The sequence below is a fragment of the Manacus candei genome, unplaced genomic scaffold (assembly GCF_025592945.1).
Source record: "Manacus candei isolate 608988 ecotype Guabito, Panama unplaced genomic scaffold, ASM2559294v1 h1tg000010l, whole genome shotgun sequence".
Classification (NCBI taxonomy): domain Eukaryota; kingdom Metazoa; phylum Chordata; class Aves; order Passeriformes; family Pipridae; genus Manacus; species Manacus candei.
In genome coordinates, this window is record NW_026138058.1 from 4791750 (window position 1) to 4814877 (window position 23128).

At 41.4% G+C, this 23128-nt stretch overlaps 1 protein-coding gene across 4 annotated transcripts in view; it reads right to left on the bottom strand.

The window, feature by feature from the left end:
* CDC42SE2 (CDC42 small effector 2) overlaps positions 1-20411 on the bottom strand; it is an 81978-nt gene extending 61567 nt beyond the window's left edge. The window contains exons 1-3 of one of the 4 annotated variants that reach the window (XM_051777449.1): positions 19949-20411; positions 18935-18992; positions 5846-5918 (exon numbers count right to left, since the gene is read on the bottom strand). The gene's annotated coding sequence lies outside the window, so the exon portion shown is untranslated. Of the gene's footprint in view, positions 1-5845; positions 5919-18934; positions 18993-19571; positions 19680-19948 lie in introns of those variants that run through there. The other 3 variants (XM_051777450.1, XM_051777451.1, XM_051777452.1) reach the window with 3 other exon arrangements.
* Positions 20412-23128: the final 2717 nt, after the last annotated feature.

The window sequence follows — 23128 nt, forward strand, 5'->3', positions numbered from 1 at the left end:
ATGGAAATACTGGCCTATTTACCTTTCCTCCCCAGTAAGCTCAGTAACAGAAAACATTCCTGGTAGGATTAATAACTGAGAATGAAGAAAGACTGGAAGGATTAAACACTGATATACATTTCAATACAAAGACAGACTTAAAGGCAAGATGTGCTTCTTTTGGACTGCCTCAGTCAAAAGAAGAAATCAGATTCTTGAAAAATGCTGTAGCTCATGTTTAAGGACTCAGGAGCAGAGAGGAATTGCTTCACTGATTATATTTTTAAAAAGAAAATTACATAACTGAGTGATATCTTGTGGTAAGCCTAATATGATCTGAATGAAGCATATGCCAATAAACCAGATCAGTCTCTCCCAGGCACGAGAGCAGCTCAACGAAACAATTCTGGACATGAGAAACCATACAAATTAGGCATCTATGAAATGACAGAAAGGAAGAAAGAAGTCTTTGAAATCTGCATGTCCAAAATTTAATCTTAATAAGATTTTCAAGACAGTATTTTGGAACTATGTGTCAAAATTCTGAACAAGTGCTTATCGGAACATGTCATTCCTTTATGGAACACAGTTTAAAAGTGTTTTTCCTAATAAGGGAGTACTCAGTAAGTTGTACATAATGTTAAGAAACAAAGAGAGAATATAATCTATTCTATGTCCTTCAGTGTGCTGTAGCAACTCTTGGTCCAAAAGACAGAGTGTGAGAGTATTTTCTGTGGCAAAGATGAACCTGGTAGTTAAATTCTGCCATTAATACAAGTCTGTTCATGGCTTGCTCTTTTCTTCTTGATATTAGATCATTCATATAGGAGAGAATATTATCCTTCTCCTTCCTTTGAAGAAAATGGACAGCTGTCATGGTTAGAAGTCCAACCCAGAATTCAAAAATAACATTAAGGTATGTTAAGGGAAACAGATCTCCTCCACTTGTGTACGCTTTCAGCCTGCTGTAAAGATTCAGCTTCTCAGACTTTACAGGAGCTCTTTGCTGCGTCTGAGCTACCTAACTTACTAGGTTTTAAGTATTTCAAGTAATTTCTTGCTGCAGAATAGGGTTCCTTAATTATTTCATACCCATAGCAATCTGACTGCATAACACTTCTGGTAACTTTCCTGAATGAATAAGCATCACGCACTGGGGGGTAACTACAAATCTGATGTACACAAGACAAACAGTAAGTGCTGAACAATTTGTGACAAGGACTGTTAACACTCAGCCTGGGCTCTCCCAGGAAACAGGATGCCAACGTTCAAGTAGTCCAAGGACACTGTCCTTGGCATTCTCTCTGCAGACAGCACTTTGTCCCAAGGATTATTACAGGGACTTGGGGCATTTTCTGTGGAGATGTGATTATTCATGGTGGAAAGAGCCAGAATTATACTCTTAGGCTTCTTAGGCTTTGTGCCTTAACTAGAAAATGGCACATTTTTTTCCTACATAAAAACAAAAATTTGATTGCAAAGGGCAGTGTGTGTTAGAGAGCAGGAAGCACATATGGGGTTTTTCAGGATGCCATAGTTCACACTGTATATAAGATTAGCCAATTTAAGGAAAAGATTACAGCATATGACTGTGCTTCCAGAAAGGAAAAAAAAAAAAATCTTATAGAAGAGATCTACCCAATCTGTTAGAGACACTTAAATATCATCATAAAGTACATTCTATAGCTAGTTAGAAGCCTAAATATAAAATCTCAAAAATGAAAGATCTCTCAGGTTGGATATTCAATATTTCAAATTACAGAAAATGAACATCATGCAGGCCTATTTCCTAGCATAATTTCTTCGTGGGCCCTGTGCTTTCCTTCTCTTCCCCATTACACCACAGAGGAGGACAACCCAGTTTAAGTATCTAATTCAGACATCAACCAACATTCCTGACACAGTTTTCTTTCCTACTTTTTGTTTGCTGTTCTCTTCATACAGACAGGTGTAATGAAAGTTGGCTTCCATGACTTCAATTCTCTTACTGACAGTCTTTGATTCCTAACTTTCCCCTGTTTTATGGTTTCCAGCGGCACAAAGCTTCATAGAATTTGTGCTTCATGTTCCACCTCACTGCAAAAAGTGAGAGCAAAAATTGCACTGGGGGCTTCTACACTAATGTAGGTCAATTGGATCAGCTGTGTTCTACCTCAAAATGCAAATATGATACTTCAGGGGGGAAAAAAAAAAACAAACCAGTTTTGAAGACCTATGTGAGAAGCTGAATCAGTCACATAATCCAGCTGCATCCCAGTGCTCTGACCTAAGTTAAACGATGAAGGAAGTGGAGGACAGTCAGACACAAACACAGATGGTACAAGAGACAACAGTACTGAAATGTGAGTGTTTGCACAAATGGGCATCTGCAATGTAGCAACAAAAGGACAGTTTTACACCGGTATTACTTCAGGGTTATTCTACAGAATTAATGCAACGATCAGAAATCTGGAGTTAAACGTAGAAGTCAAGCTAAACTGAAAAACAAAGGCCCTTCATGAAACAAAATGTTGAAATCCAACACCTTATGTGAGTTTTATTCCTCTGCCCTTAAAAGTGAACAGCACTGAGCTAAATTTCAATTATATAAATGAAATAAAATTTCTCTTTATGGCATGGCTCCAAATTTATGAATCAATTATTAAACTGAAAATTGGAATCATACAGAATTGATGATAGCATAGTGGATGAAGTCTAAACATTTCCTTACACAAGAAACTAAAATCCATTAAAATCTTGCTCAGAAAAGCCAGACCATGAACCGAATTTGAAAACCACATACTACAAAAGCAAAATAAGAGAAAACACATAATTCAGATTTTGAAGATATGGGGTCTTTTCTGCGGTGGTATCAAGATGTGCACAGAACCCACAAACAATCCACTAACATTTTAAGTAGTTCTTCTGGCTACAGGAGTGCACTGCAGAAGTGTTGCACAAGCTTTTAGTGCCAGACACGAGTGGAACAAAGGCTTCCTCAACAAACTCAAGTAATTTCCTGGTGTAAAAGCATTTATCTAAAATTCATTACCGTTTTGACACTACCTCCAGAAGGTATTTTTTTCCATCTTTTTCACCACCCCATTATTATAGAACCTTAGTGAATTAGCAATACTAGAAAGGAAGAGTTGAGGAAAACACTATTTTTATATTTTTTTTTTCCCATATTTCTCTAGGTTTGCTCCAAGCAGTTGGAAAGTATATGTTTCAGAGTATCACAAGACCAGATGAGGAATATACTAACTATGAAGAAGAGCCACAAGCCTTAATGCTTCTACTTCACATGACTGGAAGTACATCCACCAAGCACGTGGTCAAAGTCATGCGACAAAAAACATTGGCATGTGAACAAAGATGCAAATCCAACCACACAATTGCAGTGGCTCAGAGGAAGGAAAAGTTTCAGAGTTCTAGGTAAAGAGGCAGCAGGAAATAGTGGCAGAGCACTGCCCTGCATCACTGTCTTACAATCTATTGGTTTGAACCTCAAAAACTTAAGATAAATGAAGAGAATTTATTAGGACTTAAGGCTAAGGATAAAAGGACTATTTTTTTTTTTTTTAGGCTGGAATAGGGCATAATGTAAGATGTTTATGGAGATTTTACTCTCACCAACTTCACAGCTGCCAGCAAGGCAAGTCAGGAAGGCTGTACTTCCTGACCTGTGATTGAAGCTTCCTGCAGACACTCCTGGAGCACGTACAGAAAGGGCAGCCGACAGGTTGGGAACACCCAGTGCACTTCACTTGTTTCTGGCACAAGAATGAAATACACATATTTTTGCCCTGTGGAGCTCTCTTTGCTTCCTGCCTGCTCCGACTCCAGTGGGGATCACCACTGACTGAGCCAGTGCTCCAGAAGTCCTGTCTCTTCCCCACTTGGTCTTCCTGCATCAGCCCTCATCCACGCCTGTGGTCTCCTTCTGCTGTTTGCAATACAGTCCCATCTCCCCTCTGGTATTAAATATTGCTCCTCTTTTCCTCTAAGTCTTCTTTTTCAAAGAGACATCACCATCTTGTACCTGCCCTTATCATCCCTACACGTGCTACCCCAACTGCCTGCCTTCCCTTCTCCCCCTTCCATCCACCTTTACTGGGGGCAAGGGGCTGGGGGGAGGGTTGGTGGTGGATTTTTACAAGGTTGGTAGTTTTTAAAATTATTTAACTATTTAAAAATTACATGATTAGGCTACTATTTCCTTCTTCTCTCTCCCCTGTCCTGACAGAGTCTCAAGGACAGAGATTGCCCATCTGCACAGCCCATCCTCATTCTGCAACGGAACATTTTTTCACAGGGTGGGTATGTAAACATCTGGGGATGCTCCTGAGCCACAGCAGCAAGCCAGAGGAGGAACTGCAGGGCCAGTGACAGAGGCTGCAGCTCCTGCTCCCACTTTGGGAAACACTTCAGTTTCACATGCTGGTAATACAACCACTTCCTTGCCGCATACTTCTCCAGGGCAAATTCATATGCATACTCTTTCTTCCCCAGCCTCTCTAGCTGTCATTGTGAAATCAGAACTAAAAAGACCAGGTGATAATGGAAAGGAAGTGCACAACATGAAGGATAAGCCCAAACATGTCTGGTATCTTCAGCTGCACTGAAAACACTTCAGAGTTGTCAAAGAAACATGGGGGAAGGGAAAGAGAATTATGTACTGCCTGAACAGTGCAGCACAAAGAGCAAGGTAAAATAGAAAGATACTTGTTACATAGCTCCTGAGAAATGAAGCTGAGAGCAAAGCCTGCAAAACACTATGTGGAGAATTGTGCAGTGTGTTCCAAAAGTTACACCTCCTTCTGAGGAAACAGCATGTGTAAGAGATTTTTATGCACATTTCCTAAAGTACTGGCACCCTACAGAATCCTTTTCCACAGTGCATTTGGGATTTTTAGACAAAAACAAGAAAACAGTATCAAAGCAGAATCCACAAGCCTCTAATATTAAAGTTGGTATACAGAACTGAGCTCATATAAGAAACCAGCAATAGTTTCAGGGTTTAACTGTTCCATCAGTATTCACGTAATTCACAGCCATTTCCCCCACATAAATGTACTGCAATCATAATCACTTACTAAAGTCAAATAGGAACAGATCTCTCAGAATTTTGGTGGAGCCAAATTCAACTGATTAAAAACACTGACCATTCATACAGATTATTTAATACCACACCAAAGCATGCATACTTGATGGGAATTAGAAAGCAGTGAAGGAAAATAAGCTGGATGGGTCCTAAAATCAATGCAAACCAGGACAAACAATAGCATATTATATGACATCACAAATCAAATTACTGAAGCCATGAAAGGTATTACACAAAGATCACTAAAAGAATTTTGCCATCTTATCTAAGAGTTACATATCGGAGATCTATTTAGAAGCTTACTTGAAACAAAGGTATAGAAATGGATGTAATTAACAAATCCATTGAGAAATTACTTTGGTAAGAACATTGGGGAAGGAAATTATTAGATAGAGTGTATGTGGCTGCACATACCATGAATACCAGAGTATGTTGGGGCAATAAGACAATGCTGACAAAAACAATTTGTTAAATTAATTATACCTGGAGCTCCTGTCAAAATTAGTGTCAATTAGATATGAATATTAATCTGTCTTTATTATGAACACAAAGTACATTTGCTTATCATAAGTCTGCTGGACTTCTTATCAGGGGCTTCTCACCAAGCACTTGAAATGTTGCTCAGAATTCACAAAAAGCGCCATGAAACCAGGTCCAATCTACTTAAGTTTAAAATCCATATCATGCTTTAATGGCTTTAGTATCACAGCGAATATTCGTAGATCTGTCATCTGTGTTTACATCAATATTTAATGTGAAATATAAAGTGACAGTATTACCTACCTGACTTTCCCAACTTCAGTTACTCTAGTCCTTTCTTTAAGCAGCAAGTTATTCAGTGAAGAGATCCCCAATACTAGAGAGCAAGGAAAAGAGAAAAAAACAACGTAAGTGACCATGTATTACAGCTCCTAATGCAAATTATTCACAATGAAGAGCAATGTAAGTTCATGTTTCCAGGAAGAAAACAGCTACCAAGGGGGAAGAGTCAAAAGTTTCTCCAACAGTTCTCTTTTGCAGAGCACCACAGACGTCAGAATGACAGAGCTACTTCCATATATGAATGAATTCAAGGATTAGAGGCTACCTTGTTCACAGCAGTGTTGGAAGAAACTTTCACTGACATAAATAATTTATATATATATATACATACATATGACAGTAATACAAGGTAGGAGCAAGGGTACAAAAGCAGTAACTACTTAGCTCTGGCTGCTTTCTTTGCTAGGTTCAGACTTTAATATTGGCAGGAGCATGTGGAAAGACCCTGAACCAGACATATATTCCAATTTTTTGTTGTTGTTATTGCAAGATTAGCTAGGTAATCTTTCTTAATGATCAGACTTCAGATTACTGGTAATACCAGGTAGTTCAGGGAATAACTAGTTTGTACTAAGTCCCAGTAAAAATGTGTTGGCAGTTAAATCTCATGATGTGTGTGAGGTTTAGCAAACAAGTTTGTTATTGAGTTATCATCCACGACATCTGTTACCAAGTTCAGCAGTTCTCAGTTAAAGGAAGGATGGATTACAAGTACTGCAGGCAATAACAGAAAGGAAACACATTCATAAGAGCTGGCTCTGAGAGACAAGAAGAATCACTGCTACTTGAAGTGGTAGCAGATTATTTACTGCTGTTAAACCTGTATCCAAAAAAAAAAAAAAAAAACCCCAAAACACAAACACGATAAATCAGAAAACAGCCTGTGTTTAGAGAGCATCCACCTGTAATGACAAACTGTCACGACACCATTCATATATCAGAAGTGGGCTTCAAAACAGACAGAAGCTGCACAGAAAGCTGAAAACCCCAAACAATCCAGTTCACACTTCAAATGTGCACGCAAAAATAAGGCAAATGCAGCAGCAAATTAGATTTTATGCATTTCCTGTGTTAGGCAGGGCAGTGTTTCTGTAGACTTCATTTTTAAAAAGAAGCAAAACAAACCCACAAACAAAAAGCCCCACCTCTCTGCTACACTTGAGATACCTGATGTTTTAATTTTCACGCTACATGGCAAGGCATTTGCTTGCTGACATTTACTGGGGTCTTGTTTGTCATATTTCAGCCCTTCCTTGTTCACAGCCTAGGGAACCGAGTCTTCTATTTTCTCTCAGACTGACATAAGACAGATTTAAAAAGTAAAATTAAGGGGTTTTTATCTTTACCTACATAGTTTTCAGAAAAGATTGTCAGAAAAATTATGGACCAGAAACAAAGAGCTAAGGCAGATGAGAGCAAGTAAAATAGACTACAAATGCAGAAAAATGCTAAAACAAAAGAAGTATGTTGGGGAGGAAAGGGGGAAACTTGTCTGCACAGCACTACATGTCAAGAGCTCTGAGAACCTTTTTTATGAGGATAGAAATCTGGGTGTTCAAAAAACAAATATGTCACATGGATGGATTACTAAAAGAAACAGTATTAAGAATTGGTTATAACTGCCTTCAGGAAAATAATGTTTGATTATTGCACAGTCCTGACAGTGACACAAGGAGACTCCTCAGAAAGTATGAGATTCCAGTCTCCTTCCTTTGGCTAAGGAGTGAGACAACAGGCTTTTACTCTTGGTTTATTCTTAGTTACCTCGGAGTAATGAAGTGGAGGCAAAAGCAAACTTTAATTAACAGAACAATAAGCTTAGCAGACTACATAAAAGGTGCAGAGTTGCTGGATGAGGGCTGGAGAACTACAGATCCCAAAGATGGGACATCTAGTTGGAGCAAAGCAACAGAGCACACAAGAAAAACACTTCAACAGCATGGTACTTGGGCTCCACATAAGCTATATAAACTATGTAAAATATTCAGAATACCTGTAAATAGAGATATGATGACTTTTTTTTTTTCTCTCCTCTGGTAAGACAACCATACCATAATAAGTTGTTCCTTGGACAAAACAACCTAGCAACCAGCTTATAGCACATGATACCACACTGGTTGCTTAACAACCTCAATATGAAAGCAAACAAACCCCTTAATGCCAGCAACACAAACATGCACCTTGAGAGCAGGTGTCAATTCTGTAACTGAATTGTCATTGAAAATTAGCTACCTTCCAGTTCAAGACTCTGTAGACAATATCTGATATACAGTTGTGAGAAACAACCAGTTTAACTGCAGTTAAGCAAAGAGCTCCTCACTCAAATGCAATGCAACTGAAAGCAAAGTGGAGAAAGATCCATATTAGTAAATTTCACTAAGAGAAAATTGAGACAATTCAGCATTATGAGATGTTAGCACCAAGAACACACTGATAGCATACGTAACATCCTGAACATGTAGAGACTGCAATTCTGTATAAACAATTTCAACATGTAACAAATGAGGTAAGGGTAAAAATAAGAGTATCTGTATTTACAACTTCTAAGATGAATGTCTTCCTCCACCCCTCTCCTTAAAGAAAATTAGACTTATAGACTTTCCTAAATTGTAGCATTAGAAATCTAGGGCCATGCTGTTAGAGCAGCAGGACAGAACAATGAAAGCCATCCTTGTACATAACATTTTGAAAAGTCTGTCACAAGTGAGGTGATGTGGACCAGTGGTTGTAAGTTATCATGTCACAGCTGTTCGGAGTCTCACGTGAATGAAGCCCACATCCCAATGGAGAATTTAATGAACAAAACCATTTCTATAAATGGTAGACTTTTGGCTTGAAAGGCTATTAAATGACAGTAGAGTGGAAAGAATGGCTGTTTGCAGGTACTGCCAAGGCACACTACTAATCAAGCCGTGCCCACTTTCTGTTAAGTCTGGACAGCTTATTGCAGATCTGCCCACATCACTCTTTCATTAAAAAAGTCAGTTAGAACTAGCAATTGTCTAAGTGTTATCATTTGCATGAGAATTTGAAGCTTTATGCCTGTCTGAAGCCCTGTTTTCAAGCCTGTGTTTCTAAGCAATAATTAAATTACTGATTTAACCAGTAACAAGAAATCACTAACGTCACCACACTAGCAGGTCATTTTATCGTCACCCTGATATTATCTGGTCAGATGACTTCTTATTTGTCTTAGTCCATCGCAGCTTAAAAGCCATATTAGACTTTTTTTTGAGGAGTTCACTATTAAACCTGTGTATGAAAACGAAGATGACAAGGTACAAATCAATACGGTAAATGAGACACAGGTTACCTTAGAAAGGTGAAACATATCTACACTGCTTCTACTGAGGAGACACACATTATTTTAGAGAACCTAAATGCCAAAAAAGTATATTTTAATGGGGCAACTACAGAAGCATCATAAACATTAACAGACTTGAGAAAATTAATATTGTTGTTCCTAAGTATCAGATTCAGAGAGGAAAATCATCAGTGTAGCCCCACAACATTTTCTAAGTTGTTTTCTAATTACACAAAACAGGCTGAAATTTGATACAGAACTTGAAAACACTACACATGTAGAGTAAGCTTTAAAAACACATTTGTGTCATAAGAAAAACTATTTTCTAAGCTAAAGAGACCATAAGTTTAAGGTACATGAACAACTAGTTAAGTAGCCTGCGAACATTCAGTCTTTTCCATTGAAAGAAAAAAAAGCAGTGAACTCTAGCAGTTTCACTGGTTTATCCAAAAGAAAATGACAATCTAAATATTGGGTTTTACAGTCTTCATTGTAACATCTAACCTTTTCATCCTTTTGCAAGCTATTAAAAACAGAAAGGGAAAAAATACCAAGGACTAGTCTTGCACCTGCTAAGTAATGCTCACCCCCATAGACATAAATAGTATATACACAGAGATTTACAACCATCCTCCTATTCCAGCCAATGGCAAAGTCACATACATACAGAAAATCAGAGACAGCCAGTAAAGCACATTTTATTATTTCATTATGAAGCTTATAACTGTTCACATTCATTATGGCTCTATTAAATGAATTGGTGTACCAGAGTCAGGAAATGTCAGTGAGTTCAGAGCTGTGCATATTTGGCACCAAAAGAGCCATAAGGCACATAACATTAAAGGTAAGTTGAGAAACAAAAAAAAAAATCATAAAAGTTCATTTTACTTTCTCCTATTCCTATCAGAGGGATATAAATCTGAAAATTAGAGTCCTTTACAGAACAAATTAGAGACAGAATTTACAGTTAGATATGTATTTAGGAGGAAGAAACTCTATTCACCAACTTAGCCTAGGAGAGGACTTGGGAGGGCAGCCTGCTTCCACTTATCTCTGAACAACTTTTTCCCACCTCAAACATTTTTTTCAAGAGATCCTTAGAAGAAAGCAAGACTAAGACATATCAATCCTTTATAATGTTCACATTTACTTCAGCTGGCATCCAGAAATCTCCCTGAGGACAAAAAAAGTGAAAAAAATAAAATAATTCTTTTGGAAACCAGTAGGCGTCAGACACCTAGACGACTGACCTCCAAGTCATGTTTATCTGTGCTGGTATCTGGCTTTCCTATTTCTTCTCTATTCCAGTGAAACTCCTTGGCTCATCAGTGACACACATGTCTACTTGGAAGATGAATGGACAATGCTGCACGAATACACTAAGGAGAAGACTGAAAGATACCCCTGGTCAGAGGCTGGAAGCACAGAAATTCAGCTACATAAGGAGTTAAATGTTTTAATATTTCACTCTAATTAGACAAACTAAATTTTCAGTATGGAGACACTCAGTATGTATGACAGTGTTTGAAAGGCTAAGCCTTTCTAAAATGAAGGGAAAAGTATCTGTGCCCTAATGCTTCTTTCTCAGATTATTACCATAAAGGCTTTCATTTTTTTTTTGTAAGGAAACAGTTGAAGGAGTCTAAGACTATCGGGAGTTTTGGTGGGAGGAAGGTGCATTTAGCATATTTTTCAGAAGCAGTTACTGTGTTTTCACAGCTGCCAATACAGACTTTGATAACCTGCCATGGCAGGTTCACTGATGTATCAGGTAAAGGATGTAATTTACTTAAATTTTCCTTCAGATTCTAGTGTGAATAATCCCTTAACTGTCTGTTTTATGTCACCCAGGTGGCAATCAACCTGTATGCTACTACGAATGCTGCACACAACAGAAATAGAAGTCCGAGGGAACCAATGGAACAAAAAAAAATCCCACCCAACCCACTGTTTGAAGTCCTACTGACCCTCAAGTTTTGTCTTTTAAAGAACTGGGAAGAGCGACAGTCTGTCAGCGGACGTTAAACGTCTCTCTCCTCCACAAGCAAGTCACTAGATATACAAATGACTCCCCTGCCTACAGTGTTCAGCCTTCACAAAAACAACCTTGAAAAAACACAAGTTGTTTTCTTAAGGCAAAGACTGTCAAAGTCATCACTTCCCACACTGGCGCTCTCGAAAGGAGGCCTGGCATTTTGAAGGAAGAACACCACGGTAATAAGCGTTATTACTGTGACAGATTGTGTACAACAAGCGAATAGCATTTTAAAAACAAAATACTCCAAGTATTGTGAGTGCACACACAGATGGCTCAGATCTACAGACGACCGTGTAAGTTCAGGACAGTCTGACAGTTCATGTCACGCCAGGCTAATGACTCTGTTCTGCTGGTGGTACAGGCAGCTCTCATGAGCCTCCTCTGAGTCATCTGAACTCCTATGCAGCAAGAGCATTTTAACTCCACATCCTTCTTGGTGGTTTTGTTTTAGGTTTACCTACGCAGTGACAGCGTGAAGAAGCCCACCCCCTCAGGCCACCTAACACAAAAGTCATGACTTGACATTTTGAACCCATATCAGTGCCTCTGTAATTCTCAATGCCAGGGGGTCAGTGTTTTTAAACTAGTAAGTTACTGCAACTCATCAAAATTTCATAGATTCACAAAACATCCTGAGTTGGAAGGGACCCCCAGGAACATCACAGTCCAACCCTCAGCCCTGCACCAGACAACCCCACAATCACACCATGTGCCTGAGAGTATCATCCAAATATTTCTTGAACTCTGTCAGGTTTCATGCTGTGACTACTGCTCTGGGGAACCTGCTCAGTGCCCAACCACCCTCTGGGGGAAGAACCTTTTTCTAATATCCAGCCTAAACCTCCCCTGACACAACTTCAGGGCATTCCCTTCAGTCCTGTCACTGGTCAGCACAGAGCAGAGATCAGTGCCTGCCCCTCCTCTTCTCCTCACAAGGAAGTTGTAACTGCAATGAGGTCTCTCCTCAGTCACCTCTTCTCTGGGCTGAACAAACCAAGTCTCAGCTGCTCCTCATACAGCTTCCACTCTACACCCTTCACCACCTTCATAGCTCTCCTACTTGGGGGTTTCAGACAATCAATACAGTAATGGAAAAAACAAATCACTCTTCATCCAGGCCTCCAATATATTAATATCTCCAGTTTACTTAGACTACAGTAGTAAAGAGACAAAAGTCAGATTTAACTTCACTCCTATCCACTCTTCCTATAAATTCATAGGCATTTTTAAGTTTATCTGTCATCAGTGCTGACTGAATAAGGGCAATTAAGAACCAGTTTCAGCACTGCAGAACACAAAACAGTTCCTCTTTGAAAAAAAAAAAACAAACTAGTATTGATGACACTTCAGAACTAATTCTGTGACTGAGGCAACAACTGCATGTACAAAAGCATCCAGACAGGCTTACCCAAAAATCGAGAACCTTAAACATTCACAGTAAGTTGGCAGAAATCACAAGGACGTGCTATCAGTAGTAAGTGTCCTTGCTAGGTAGCTCTAGTTGGAAAACAGTGACTTAAGCCTGTCCATAAGTTCTCAGAGAGGGAACAAAGAACTTTTGAAATTTCTTTGCTATATTTCAAGATTATCATGTGCCATTTTCTGAACAGAGAGACGATTCAATAATTACCCACATATCTGATTATTTCAGTGGATTTGTTTCAGAATCGCAAAAAAAGAAAAAAAACCCAACAGTTAAAAAACGGACGATGGGGAGTTTTAAGCCCATTATATTACTTTGTTTTTAATTAAGCAAAGAACATATCTACGTCAAAGAACAAGTAGTGCTAGTGCCACTGAGCATATGTAATATTAACAGATTCTGTTAAATGCAGATTCCAACTTTAGCCTTCCTCCCACATGTGCACACACACATTACCATGGTGATGTGCAAAATTTGCTGCCCGGGATTTTGGAACAGTATGGCATTTCAAATGCCCTCAGCATCTTTGAATAGATGCAAACACAAATTAAGTTACAATTAAAGAGACAGCGAGTCACAAACAGTTTTGATAAAGTTGTCTGTGCAGAAGAACACTGACAAAAACATCTTAGGATGACCTCAACCAGGAGAAATAAAGCAACAAAGCTTTCACATCATGCTTTCTGTGCTTGAAAGATAGGGAATGAAGTTTAATATTTTGAAAAAAGAAATAGCACATATACAGTATAAAAAGCATAATCTAGAATCATTCATTATCTCAGTCAATATTTGAGCAGCTCTCTATAGAAGTGTCACTTTCAGAACAATGTATTTTTTTCAAAGGAATTCTTCATGTATATACTATGTACTATTTAACTAAAAGGCACACTTGGACTTTGGACTATAACAGATCTGTGCCTATTGTTTCTCCCAAATGGGATTGCCCTTGCTGCAGTTTCCTTTAATTTATCACAGTTTTCAACTGAAATACATAATAATAATTAAAAAAATCTTAAGAAATAAGGATCATCTTACTGTGAATATGTACATATCCTGACAACATAGAGGGCAAAGGACTGGGAGCAAAGGTGACAACTGTTGATTCTTTGTTCCCCAACTAAACAGTAAATACATTAACAAAATGTATGGAGTGACCATTCCCTGTCACCTTTTAAGGTTACTTAAAACACATATTTTTAAACTTTTCTTCCAGTCCATTGTACATTGACTTCTTGGATATATCAACACCAAATAGAATGGGTAAACTCCTGCTTCTGAAACACTTACACATATTTTTGGCTGGAGGAAACAGCTTCTATTCTATCTCAAAAATCTGTTTACACAGTTCAAATAAACAGAATTACTCTTAACTTAAAACAATCTTCTTACATCAATTTCAATTTTTTTAATTATATCAAGGCAGAACAAACCTTATAAAACTCAGTTTATTAGAAAAGAACTTTAGTTCAAAAAGTCAGGGCACGATACCGTTGACTTGAAGAGTTAAAAGGGAAAATAGGTAGTTGAGCTCAAGTGAGAAATAGTTCTCGGGAAGCTTTAAAGGAGTAGGTGGAATTCCTTTGGTAACTGGTGTTCGATGCTAATAGCTGCATCACGTGGGGCCAATTAAAAGAGTCAGCACAAGAATTAGTGAAAACGAGCTGTAAGATAAAAGCAACCAATAAATGTAACAAGGCACTTTCTGCATATAATATTTCAGTATTTAGTAATATAACGGTTTTGACAAGGAAGCCAGATGCAATTTAGAGGAGTCCTATTTTTACACAAGACTTAAACAGTTGGCCTCCAAATTCAGTGGGTGAGTACAAGAAAGATGATAGAAAGTCCCCTTCCAAAAAGGAAGGGTATAGCAAGCCCATACATGATAGGCCAGTACTTTGGGATAGAAAAGGCACTAAATTAAAGTAAAAAATTACAAACCTCATTGAAAAGGCAGACACACTTATTTTTTCTGTGAGGACAATTGGGATTTTGACTGCGAAGGTTTTGATGACAAAACACTTTCTATTTCATGGAAAGAAAGTTTTCTTAAGGAAACATTTCTGAACTCTGTGTAGCAACTGATAAAGTTCAAGGCACGTACAGTGAGAAAAAAAACAGGTTGAGCTGTACAGCAATTTGTAAAAAAGCATAAGATACCAAAACATCCAGGAAACAATAGTCTGTAATCAGCTACTTGGTTCATGCACTGTTTTGTCCTTGTACTGTTTATACATTGATAAAACAAACTGTTCTCTGTTTTAGCTTTAATGGCCAGAGATACTTACAGTATTTTACCCCTGCTTGCCTAAAGTGCAACTCTAAGTACTGTAACTGTTAAGCTGTCAAAAATTGTTGGATCGCAGTGGTCATCACCACGTGTGATATTCTCCCAGCCCTACAAGCCCCTTATTGTTTAGCTCAAACTTCCTCCTTTACTATGAAGATGAATTGCAATTTCTTTTCCAGCACCTCTCCCCCAGCACAGAGGCATTGGTTTATATAGTGCAGACAAACCTCATCCTGGGCCATGACACTTCTGTTACAATTTACAGATGGTGGGGAAAGGATTCAAATTCTGTTCAGTGAAAGACTGAGTTCACAGTTTTCTAATTACCACAGTATCAGATCAGGTGCTCAGGCAACTGCAACCCAACAGAACCTTGACATTACTAGATGCTGGCCTATAAAGTGATCCCTACTTTCAACACCAGCCAGATAAGTAAGCCATCCACTGAACACAACCCACAGAGACCCGTTTCAGTAGTTTGTTGAATATGGCTTAGCCATAACTTTGAAGCAAGCTGAACAGCAGCTCCTAGCTCTTCAGGCAGTGCAGTTGTAAGCAGCTTGCTTTCTTTCATGCACCACTCCTGCACCTACTGCAGATGCAGAGAGAAGGTATGAGTTCTCCCTCTGACATCTCACAAGAAATACTGCCAATTTGCCTGGACAAAAAGCTAACTAAACCAGAAGAGAAAGTCAATACAATTCAGTCATGTTTCCAGAAGAAGCCTGCAAAACCTGCTGATGATCACACTGACACCTCACATCTTCCCCCTTACACCTCCTTTCCAAGCCCTTCTGTTAATGGGACACTGACAAGGAATATGTAAGACTGCTTTGAAGTAGGTCTGCACTCCCTTAACTGTGCCTTGTATATGAGCAAGAGAGCTCCTCTTCCTCTTGGATGTTTAGGTGGTCAACAGAAACCACTGATCCTCTTAGAACAATAGTTACCCTTGGACTGGGAGTTTCCTCTCACACATCCACTTACAATCACCCAGAAAACACTGAACTTGAAAGAGACCAAAGGAGTGCTCAGGCACAGTTACCCATCTGTGTAACTCATTGAGCACAGACTCTCTTGTAGGACACTCACCAGCCTAACTTTCCTACATTCAGTTAGTTACTAACAGCCAGCTTTCTTGCTGCTGAACTTCCTCTTCAATCTGCCCTTTATGTGAAGCCCTCACTTCAACATGTTCAGGGTAGCTGTTTGATTGCTCTCCTACCCACTTCCATTTGCTTCAGGTTGCTCCTTCCTTGAATTTGTCATTATTTCTTAACACCATTGCTAGTCACACAATAAAACAAGAGATACCAATCATGTAAGACAGACTTGTTTCACCAAAATTACATGAAACCTTCAAGTGACTGTGAATAATCACAAGCCTCTCTTCAGATCTACTGAAGTTTTTTAAAGAAAAAGAAATCCAATCCACCTCTCTCAGGATCAGCATCTTTCAGAGCAGCATTTCTCCTCCTCCTCCTCTCCCCTTTATTTTCCTCCCAGGCTTGGCTACAGGAAGGAACACCATGTCCATGCTTTTCTAATGAATCTCCGTCTAGTTTATTCAAAAATCTGTTCTTTAAAAAAAAAAAAAATTCATTTATTTGTGCAGTCGTTGTGTACACTTTGCTTCAGTACTTTTTAATGCAAAAGTAACACAGCAAGACAGCTACGATATTAAAAAAAAAACTCCTTCATGTTAACCCTGTTAAATATACTTTAAGAACTGGTAAAATTGCGTTGGAAGGCATTTATATGTTTCAGCCATGTTTGTGGGGTAAACAGCAGCCATTTCTCTACAGCCCTTCGACATATACAAGAAAGCATTTCTCTCACTTTTGAAGCATCAAAACAGCGGCTAACACTTTCACAACACCTTAAGTTCTTTTCAAACTCTTTATCCCCTTTAAAGGTCAGTATCAAAACTAGGAGACACAAGAAGACTGATGTTAAACACATAGGGCAGTTACCAGCAAACATGCTTTGATGAATGTGACACAGAGAGGTACAACAAGGCCCTAGGAAGGGCCACACTAGTCTTCATCCATTTTCTCTATCTATGCACACAGAGGAGTAGAACGGGAAACAGACACCCAGAGGTATGGCAGGGACCAAAGATAACGGGGCCATTCAGACCTATGTTTACGCAAGGCAACACTCTGTAACATCAGCTAGAACCCTATCTATAAAAACATGTGTTGCAGTAATTAACTATACGATAAACTGCTACTTAGTACCTGGGCTCAGTCTGTCAAGCCTAATCAAGAGCTGCAACTGAGTTACTGAAAACTAATTCGAAGAGTCAAAGTATCACTCAAAAAAAATAGTAAAAATTAGTTACATTTGAATTTTATCCAAACGACCGTGATAGTGTGGGTTTCTGCCCAGAGCTAACAGGAAGCATGACAGAGTTTGCAAAACAGACTGGCATGAGATTTTTTTTAGCAATATGGTATGCTAAGTTTACACCTAATTTGTCACTCCACATCAAGCTAAGTTCACTGAAAATGAAGGTAACAACAACCACCCAAAAAAAAAAAAATACCAGCAAGAGAGTTATTTCCAAGGAGTACTTCAACACTAGGGGCTTTTTTTACATTATTGACTAATTTAATTTCACGTTATGCTTCATGCCTAAAGGTTGGTCTATAAATCACATTAAGCAAAGCAAATTTCTCAGTGATATTCCTGATAGTTTGAAAAAAATTCTACAGAAAAAAAAGTATTTTTCTAACAGTGCACTATAATTCTAGCAAGAAGAAACTAAAGAGGTAAAAAAAGAAACTCCTTCACATCCCACCTCTGGGAGTCAGAAGGTCTGGCACAAATATCTTAGGGGCTTGTGGAAGCTTGCTCTAAAAATCTTGGTCAAGTTAACAGGTGTTACACAGACTCCTCCCCAGTGGACAATCAACTACAGCAACAACTCCTGATTAGTGTTATTTCACCACCACAAACCATTACTCCCAGAAACCCAGGACAGTGTCATTTACACTTCTTGTTGGGGAAAGATATGAAATGAGACATTTAATACTTCTTGTTTACTGCAATGCCTCCATACCACATGATCACCACTCTAGGGTTAATGTTTTATCACTGCAATGAAAGCTCTGATATTTAGGCAAAAAAAGGCACGGCAAAATATTTAGAAAGACACTCAATTTCTCATCTCCCTTTCCCGTTTCTAAATCAACTCAGTTTGATTTTTGGACAGCAGAAACTATGATAGGACGTTCAAAACACTTATAACTGTCTTTTCCCTATCCTGACCAGCCAACATGCCCACATGGTTTCCCACAGACTGCATGTCAAGCCACCGTGGAACTTCTAACACCCTTGTAAGGTCAGAATTACCAGCAAATTTACAACAAATTTATTTCATCTGGTTATACGACAGCATAAATAAATCAACAATTATTTTTTCAGCAAAACAGCCTTTAAGTCAAAAGATAATGCATTATTATAGTAGAAATCTAGTATTTTATTACATCTTTCAAAAACCTATCTATGTTTCAAAATCATAAAAAACAACTCTCAGAAATGTATCTGTACCTTCAATGAGCTACTATTACCTAAACAAAATAATTGACTAAATATTGCTTATGAGTGAGGAAAAAGTAGTATCCAACCTCAATTACTTCAGTCAAATATAGGGAAACGTACTAGTATTACGCTTACAGGTGTTTCCTTAAAAGGTGACTGTCAGCCCTTGAGGATTAAATAAGATCAATCACCAAAACAATACCTAATGAAAGAGCTTAAGACAACTCAAGCTTAAGGCAACCTCTTCCCCAGGTTTTATAGATTTTCTTTACTTTTCTATTTTTGACCAATTATCACAGTCCAGGAGGGACTTATACTTGTAATGGGCATGGGAAAAGCCTGTTTAGGGTTTCACTTAAATTACTTCTCCAGTTTTTGTCTCACAAACGTGAAATCATTACTCCTTTCATTCATGAATTCAAGTTCAGGAACAAAACCAGAAGACTTACAGTTTAATGCATATCCAGCTTCAGAGTTCAAAGTCACAGAGCCTCACGTTCTCGTGGCCTAGGAGAGAAAGAGTTATAATTCGGGTAAGAGCACACGGCCACATACACGGAGCAACTGCCTCAAAACCGCACGCTTACACCCAGAAGACAAGTCACCGCGTTAAATCCTAATTCACCTCTCCGGGCGCGCACGAAATGCATAGCTGTTGTGTCCCAGCGCTCCTCCTTCCCCTCCCGGGGAGCGCTCGGGCAGCGCCGCGGGGCTCGGGGACGGGGGTGCGAGAGGGAGGGGAGGAGGCGCCGCGGCATCCCCGCCACGGCACCACGCCCTGCGCCGGGCACGGCCCGAGCCCGGCCCCGGCACGGCCCCAGCCCAGGCCGCGCTGCCCCGCCGCTCGTCCACCTGCCCACAGCAGCACCCCAGCAGCACCTGCCCTACCGCCGCACACTCCGACGAGGGAGCGGGGAAACACGACCATTAAAAAAGCAAACAAACAAACAAACAAACAAGCCCCTCATCCCCCCCCCCAAAAAAAAACCAAAACCGAGCACACACACACACACACACACACACAAATCACGAAAAAACAACCCCTCTTCATCTCTCTCTCTCTTTTTTTTTTTTTTAATCGCCCACCAGAAAATGCGCTGCCGCTCGCTCCTCTCTTTGCCCGAGCGCCGGGAGCGATGACCGCCGAGCATCCCCCGCCGCGCCCGCGGCACTGCCCGAGCAGCGCGGCCGGAGCCTCCCCCGCAACGCCCCGCCCAGCACCGGCCCCCGCCGCCCCCGGGCACCCCGCTCGGCCCGCACTCGCCGCTTTCCGGCCGCGGGGTCGGCGCTCCGGGAAACACCGGGCTGTCCCAGGCGGCGGCGGCGGCGGCAGCGCATCCCCCCCTCCCCATCCCTCCGCTCGGCCCCCGGGGGAAGGGAGCGGCGGGGCGCAGCCCAGCCCGCCGGCAGGTACAGGGAAGGGCGGCGAGCGCGGGGTCCCCGCGCCCTGCCCCGCCACTCACCGCTGCCCACGGCGGCGCCCGCTCCTTTGTCTGCCCGCCGCGCCCCGGCACCGCCGTGTCCCGCTGCCGGGCGCCCGCGCCCCCTCCCCGCCGCGCCGGGGGCGGAGGAGGACGCAGCCGAGATCGGCGGAGGAGGAGAGGAGGCCGCTGCCGCCCGGCGGTCACATGCAGCGGGCGGGCGCGGCGCAGGCTCCCGGTGGCTCCCGGGGGGCCTGGCCGGCGGCGTCCGAGGCGAGCTCGGGGGCGAAGATGGCGACCTCGGCGGCGCGGGGAGGGAATCCCCAGCCCGGCCCGCTCCGCTCCGCGCTGCCGGCTGGGCTGGGCTGGGCCGGGCGCGCCGGGGAGGGGAGGGGACAAAGAGCGGCTGCCGCTGCCCGTCAGCGCTATCGCCGTGCCGCCCGCCCCGCTCCTCCCCCGCCGCCGCCGCGCCCTCGAACCACCGCCCGCCCCGATCCCGCCGGCCGTCCGCGCTGTGCCGGCGCTGCCGGGGCGGACAGGAGCAGCGGGTACCAGGTCACGAAAGCTGGTGTGGCTGTGGCCGGACCTCCGGGTCTCTGGCTTCTGACCTCCCTCTGTTGACAGCAGCAAACGCGCTCTGACCGTCAGTGAAATTTCCCCGTGTCCATCCCCCCCCCGGCAGTCGCTTCAGTCGGTGACAGAGAGGTGATGGCTCATCGTGGGTGCTCCACACCTGTGACTGGTTTACTGGTTCAAAATAGGTGCCACTGCGACTCTTGAAGAGAGCTGTCACCACTCTATTCCACTAACTCATGTATTGTCTTTTAAAAATAGAAAGGAGGGCGAAAATGCTAAAGCTGGCAACCATTACCCAAATATGAAATATGATGAATGCACAAGATCGGATATTCCTTGTTGGGTAGAGAAGTACAGCTCTACCCAGTGACCCGGTCAAGATGTGGCTCTCCACACAGAGACAGGTTGCCATCTCACCTGTGCACTACTTGTCCCAGTTTTGCACATCATCTGTGGTTCAGTGGCATGAGTTAGAATGGAAAATGTGGCAGTGCTAACGAGTTGCCAGTAACCTGAATTTGGATATCACAGGGAAAGCAACTGGAGATACCAGCTGTGGAGTGGAAAATTTCCTGGTCTATACCTAAATCCACAAACTTGTATAAAATAGCGTGAAAAGGATATCATGCATATAAAAGATAATTAAAAACATTTTGATCTCTTTTTTCAGCCTGTATGCGTCACTGACATTTACACTTAACTAGCAATATAGGCTTCTTGACTGACAACGTTTGGTTTTTATTATTTTTCCAGACTATTTTTTTACTATCTTGGGCATTTTTATAAGAGGGCTTTGTGTCTGCTGAGGTACCAGATGTGCTTATGTCTAATTTGCCTTCAGAAGGACACGGTGTGAGGAGCGTCTGCATCAGGCATGCCCTGCCACTGATCTCACCTTGCAGAGACTAAAAAATTAGTTTCAGGTCAGTGCCCTGCCAGTGGTGTTTCTGTTCCATATGTTTAAATGATGAACACCCTTATTTAGATCACAGAATCAACGAGGTTGAAAGAGACCTTTAAGATCATCCAGTCCAACCATCGACTCAGCACGACCACTTTTGCCACTAAATCATATCATGCAGCACCAGACCCAAATGCCTCTTAAACACATCCAAGGGTGATGACTCCATAACCTTCTTGGGCAACCTATCCCAATTCCTGACCACCCTAACAGTGAAAAAAATTTTCTAATATTTAATGTGAATTTCCCCTGTCTCAGCTTAAGGACATTTCCTCTAGTCCTCTCACTGCAGGCAAGGTAGAAGAGATTGGCCCCCATCTCACTGCCTCCTTTCAGGTAGTTGTAGGGCAGTCAAGTGTCCCTGAGCCTCCTCTTCCTGAGACTAAACAAACCTTAACTCTGTCAGCTCTTCTTAAGAGGTGGTTTCCAGACTCTTATCAAGCCTTGTTGCCCTTTGCTAGACAAGTCTTAGCACCTCATTGTCCTTTTTAAAGTGAGAGGCCCAGAAATGAATGCAGTACTTGGGGTGTGTCCTCAACAATGCCAAGTACAGGGGGATGGTCGCTGCCCTGGTCCTTCTGGCTACAGCTATTTTTGCTACAGGCCAAGATGCCATTGGCCTTCTTGGCCACCTGGGCACGCTGCTGGCTGATATGGAGCCAGCTGTCAAGCAGCACCCCCAAGTCCCTTCCTCAAGTCCCTGCTTGAGAACAGCTCTCAAGCCACTCCTCTCCAAGCCTGTTGCACCGCTTGGGATTGCTGCAATCCAAGTGGAGGACCTGGCACTTCACCTTATTCATACCTGCAAAGAACAGCTGCAACGGTTATTTCCACTCTGCTGAAGATTTTCATTACTGTTAATGGACTTTACTTCACAAGAATCCTGTGATGTATTATTATCCCCACCTTCAAGATGAGAAATTGCAGCACAAAGAGGCAGTATAGCTTGCCCCGGGTCATACATATAGGATGTGGTAAAACCAGAAACTTAATCCAGCGTTTGAGTGAAGATCAGTCAGTCTAAACCACAAGTTCATTTTCTTTCTCAAGCTCTGTTTCTCGGGACTCCACTCCTGAAAAATTACTGGGAGAAAGAACAAAGCAATATTGAAGAAGACACGCTACAAGAAGTTCTGTTGAACTTGCACAAAAAAATAATGTGTAGTTGAATTGAAATGTTGAGAGTAGGCATATTTGCACAGAAAATGTCAGCAGAAACATCATCTTGGTTTTTTAAGCGTACAAACCAATAAGGCGAGCACGATGAAATGTGTTGATTCAATATTGTATATTTAAGATATGTGATGTAAGAACTTCTGGTTTTTATTGGTCAAATTTCATGCAGGAGCAGGCAAATTGGAGAAACATCACAGAAATCTTCGGCCAAAGCACCTAACACAGTAATGATATCCTGAAGGATTATCCACTTTACAAATACCATTATACTCCTTTAGAGTTGTGGGATTTTCATCAAGCACTGTGGTAACACGTGGCTTGAACAATTCCTCTCAAGGAACAAAGTGCCTGCACCCACAGTCATCTGTGTTAGATGGTTCCAGTACAACTTCAGAATTTCAGGCATCCCCACTGTCACGTGTCTCCACACACACTACTGTGCCCAAAGGGATGTTGTGTAGCCAGTAGCATAAACCTCTGAGAAGACAACCTTTTGAAACCAGGTCCAG